The sequence below is a fragment of the Heloderma suspectum genome, chromosome W, assembly GCF_057233095.1.
Source record: "Heloderma suspectum isolate Gila_16-S chromosome W, 16-S_ref, whole genome shotgun sequence".
NCBI classification, from domain to species: Eukaryota; Metazoa; Chordata; class Lepidosauria; order Squamata; family Helodermatidae; genus Heloderma; species Heloderma suspectum.
In genome coordinates, this window is record NC_139475.1 from 9,862,501 (window position 1) to 9,867,500 (window position 5,000).

Consider the following 5,000-nt stretch of genomic DNA (forward strand, 5'->3'; position numbering starts at 1 on the left):
GGGTCGGGGTTAGGGTTAGGGTTGGGGTTAGTGTTGGGGTTAGGGTTAGGTTTAGACTTAGTGTTAGGGTAGTGTTTAGGGTTAGGGTTAGGGTTAGGGTAGGGGTTAGGGTTAGGGTTAGGTTTGGGGTCAGGGTTAGGGTTAGGGTTAGGGTTAGGGTTGGGGTTAGGTTTAGCGTTAGGGTTAGGTTTGGGGTTAGGGTTAGTGTTAGGGTTAGGGTTGGATTCAGGGTTAGGGTCTGGGTTAGGGTTAGGGTTAGGGTTAGGTTTGGGGTTAGGGTTAGTGTTAGGGTAAGGGTTAGGGTTGAGTTATGGTTAGGGATAGGGTTAGGGTTTGGGATAGGGTTGTGGTTAGGGTTAGGGTTAGTGTCATGGTTAGGATTAGGGTAGTGTTAGGGTTGGGGTAGGGGTTAGGTTTAGGTTTAGGGTTAGGGTTGGGGTTAGGGTTAGGGTTAGGGTTGGGGTCAGGGTAAGGGTAAGGGTTAGTGTTAGGTTTAGGGTTGGGGTTAGGGTTAGGGTTAGGGTTGGGTTTAGGATTAGGTTTAGTGTTGGGGTTGGGGTTAGGGTTATGGTTAGGGTTGGGGTTGGGGTTAGGGTTAGGGTTAAGGTGAGAGTTAGGTTTAGGGTTGGGTTAGGGTGGGGTTAGGGTTAGGGTTAGGGTTAGGGTTAGGGTTGGGGTTAGGGTTAGGGTGGGGGTTAGTGTTGGGGTTAGGGTTAGGTTTAGGCTTAGTGTTAGGGTAGTGTTTAGTGTTAGGGTTAGGGTTAGGGTAGGGGTTAGGGTTAGGGATAGGGTTTGGACTGGGGTTCGGGTTAGGGTTAGGGTTAGGGTTAGGGTTGGGGTTAGGGTTAGCGTTAGGGTTAGGTTTGGGCTTAGGGTTAGTGTTAGGGTTAGGGATGGATTTAGGGTTAGTGTCTGGGTTAGGGTTAGGGTTAGGGTTGGGGTCAGGGTTAAGATTAGGGTTAGGGTTAGGGTTAGTGTAAGGGTTAGGGTTGGGTTAAGTTTAGTGTTAGGGTTGGGGTTAGGGTTGGTGTTAGGGTTAGGGTTAGGGTTAGGGTAGTGGTTAGGTTTAGGGTTAGGGTTAGGGTTAGGGTTAGGGTTAGGGTTAGGGTAGGGGTTAGTGTTAGGGTTAGGGTTAGAGTTAGGGTTGTGGTTAGGGTTAAGTTTAGGGGCAGGGTTAGGGTTAGGTTAGTGTTACGGTTTGGGTAGGGCTCAGGTTTAGGTTTAGGGTCGGGGTTAGGGTTGGGGTTAGGGTTAGGGTTAGGGTTAGGGTTGGGGTTAGGGTTGGGGTTAGGGTTAGGGTAGGGTTAGTGTCGGGGTTAGGGTTCGGGTTGGGGTCAGGGTTAGGGTAAGGGCTAGTGTTAGGTTTAGGGTTGGGGTTAGGGCTAGGGTTAGGGTTAGGGTTGGGGTTAGGATTAGGTTTAGTGTTGGGTTTGGGGTTAGGGTTAGGGTTAGGGTTATGGTTAGGGTTAGGGTTGTGGTCAGGGTCAGGGTTAGGGTTCGGGTTAGGTTTAGTGTCGGGCTTCGGGTTGGGGTTAGGGTTAGGGTTAGGGTTAGGGTTAGGTTTGGGGTTAGGGTTAGGGTTAGGGTTAGGTTTGGGGTTAGGGTTAATGTTAGGGTTAGGGTTGGATTTAGTTTTAGGGTCTGGGTTAGGGTTAGGGTTGGGGTTAGGGTTAGGGTTAGGGTTGAGTTATGGTTAGAGGTAGGGTTAGGGTTTGGGTTAGGGTTAGGGTTAGGGTTGTGTTAGGGTTGGGGTAGGGGTTAGGGTTAGGGTTACGGTTGGGGTCAGGTTTAGGGTAAGGGTTAGTGTTAGGTTTAGGTTTGGGGTTAGGGATAGGGTTATGGTTTGTGGTTAGGATTAGGTTTCGTGATGGGGTTGGGGTTAGGGTTAGGGTTAGGGTTAGGGTTAGGGTTATGGTTAGGGTTAGGGTTGGGGTCAGGGTTAGGGTTAGGGTTAGGTTTATGGTTGGGGTTAGGGTTAGTATTAGGTTTAAGGTTGGGGTCGGGGTTAGGGTTAGGGTTAGGGTTAGGGTTGGGGATATGGTTAGGGTTAAGGTTAGGGTTAGGGTTAGGGTTGAGTTAGGGTTGGGTTAGGGTTGGGTGAGGGTTAGGGTTAGGTTTAGTGTTGGGGTTCGGGTTAGGTTTAGTCTTGGGGTTGGGGTTAGGGTAGGGTTAGGGTTAGGGTAGGGTTAGGGTTAGGGTTGGGGTTAGGGTTAGGGTTAGGGTTAGGGGTAGGTTTTGGGTTAGGGTTAGGGTTAGGGGTAGGGTCGGGGTTAGGGTTAGGGTTGGGGTTAGTGTTGGGGTTAGGGTTAGGTTTAGGCTTAGTGTTAGGGTAGTGTTTAGGGTTAGGGTTAGGGTTAGGGTAGGGGTTAGGGTTAGGGTTAGGTTTGGGGTCAGGGTTAGGGTTAGGGTTAGGGTTAGGGTTGGGGTTAGGTTTAGCGTTAGGGTTAGGTTTGGGGTTAGGATTAGTGTTAGGGTTAGGTTTGGATTTAGGGTTAGGGTCTTGGTTAGGGTTAGGGTTAGGTTTGGGGTTAGGGTTAATGTTAGTGTTAGGGTTGGATTTAGTTTTAGGGTCTGGGTTAGGGTTAGGGTTGGGGTTAGGGTTAGGGTTGAATTATGGTTAGGGGTAGGGTTAGGGTTTGGGTTAGGGTTAGGGTTAGGGTTGTGTTAGGGTTGGGGTAGGGGTTAGGGTTAGGGTTACGGTTGGGGTCAGGGTTAGGGTAAGGGTTAGTGTTAGGTTTAGGGTTGGGGTTAGGGTTAGGGTTAGGTTTAAGGTTGGGGTTGGGGTTAGGGTTAGGGTTAGGGTTAGGGTTGGGGATAGGGTTAGGGTTAAGTTTAGGGTTAGGGTTAGGGTTAGGGTTGGGTTAGGGTTGGGGTAGGGGTAGGGTTAGGGTTAGTGTTGGGGTTCGGGTTAGGTTTAGTGTTGGGGTTGGGGTTAGGGTAGGGTTAGGGATAAGCTTGGGGTTAGGGTTAGGGATAGGGTTGTGGTTAGGGTTAGGGTTAGGGTTTGGGATAGGGTTAGGGTCAGGGTCAGGGTCAGGGTTAGGGTTAGGGTTAGGGTCGGGGTTAGGGTTCGGGTTGGGGTAGAGGTTAGGGTTAGTGTTAGGTTAGGGTTGGGTTAAGTTTAGAGTTAGGGTTAGGGTTAGGGTTGGTGTTAGGGTTGGGTTTAGTGTTGATGTTAAGGTTAGGGTTAGGGTTAGGGTTAGGGTAGTGGTTAGGGTTAGGGTTAGGGTTAGGGTTAGGTTTGGGGTTAGGGTTAGGGTTAGGGTTAGGTTTGGGGTTAGGGTTAATGTTAGGGTTAGGGTTGGATTTAGTTTTAGTGTCTGGGTTAGGGTTAGGGTTGGGGTTAGGGTTAGGGTTAGGGTTGAGTTATGGTTAGGGGTTTGGGTTAGGGTTAGGTTTAGGGTTAGGGTTAGGGTTAGGGTTTGGGATAGGGTTAGGGTCAGGGTCAGGGTAGGGGTTAGGGTTAGGGTTAGGGTTAGGGTTAGAGTTAGGGTTGTGGTTAGGGTTAAGTTTAGGGGCAGGGTTAGGGTTAGGTTAGTTTTAGGGTTTGGGTAGGCGTCAGGTTTAGGGTTAGGGTTAGGTTTGGCGATAGGGTTAGGGTTAGGGTTAGGGTTAGGGTTGTGGTCAGGGTCAGGGTTAGGGTTCGGGTTAGGTTTAGGGTCGGGGTTAGGGTTGGGGTTAGGGTTCGGGTTGGGGTTAGGGTTAGGGTTAGTGTTAGTGTTAGTGTTAGGTTTAGGGTTGTGGTTAGGGTTAGTGTTAGGGTTAGGGTTGGAATTAGGGTTAGGGTCTCGGTTAGGGATAGGGTTGGGGTTAGGGTTAGGGTTAGGGTTAGGTTTGGGGTTAGGGTTAGTGTTAGGGTTAGGGTTGGACTTAGGGTTAGGATCAGGTTTAGGGTTAGGGTTAGGGTTGGGGTTAGGCTTAGGGTTAGGGTTAAGCTTAGGGTTAGGGTTAGGGTTAGGGTTGTGGTTAGGGTCACGGTCAGGGTTAGGGTTAGGGTTAGGGTTGGGGTAGGGTTTAGGGTTAGGGTTAGGGTTAGGGTTAGGGTTAGGTTTGGGGTTGAGTTAGTGTAAGGGTTAGGGTTGGATTTAGGGTTATGGTCTGGGTTAGGGTTGGGGTTAGGGTTCGGGTTGGGGTTAGGTTTAGTGTTAGTGTTAGGGTTGGGTTAAGGTTCGGGTTAGGGTTAGGGTTAGGGTTGGTGTTAGGGTTGGTGTTAGTGTTGAGGGAACGGTTAGGTTTAGGGTTAGGGTAGTGATTAGGGTTAGGGTTAGGGTTAGGGTTGGGGTTAGGGTTAGGGTTAGGGTTAAGCTTAGGGTTAGGGTTAGGGTTAGGTTTGTGGTTAGGGTCAGGGTCAGGGTTAGGGTTAGGGTTAGGGCTAGGGTTAGGGTTGGGGTTAGGGTTGGGGTTAGGGTTGGTGTTAGTATTAGGGTTAGGGTTGGGTTAAGTTTAGGGTTAGGGGTAGGGTAGGGTTAGGGTTGGGGTTAGGGTTAGGGCTATGGTTAGGGTTCGGTTTGGGGTTAGGGTTGGGGTTAGGGTTGGTGTTAGGGTTAGGGTTAGGGTTAGGGTTAGGGTTAGGGTTAGGGTTAGGGTTAGGGTTAGGGTTAGTGTTAGGGTTAGGGTTGGGTTAAGTTTAGTGTTAGGGTTGGGGTTAGGGTTGGTGTTAGGGTTAGGGTTAGGGTTAGGGTAGTGGTTAGGTTTAGGGTTAGGGATAGGGTTAGGGTTCGGGTAGGGGTGAGGGTTAGGGTTAGGGTTAGGGTTAGAGTTAGGGTTGTGGTTAGGGTTAAGTTTAGGGGCAGGTTTAGGGTTAGGTTAGTGTTACGGTTTGGGTAGGGGGCAGGTTTAGGGTTAGGGTTAGGGTTGGGGATAGGGTTAGGGTTAGGGTTAGGGTTGGGGTCAGGGTTAGGGTAAGGGTTAGTGTTAGGTTTAGGGTTGGGGTTAGGGCTAGGGTTAGGGTTAGGGTTGGGGTTAGGATTAGGTTTAGTGTTGGGTTTGGGGTTAGGGTT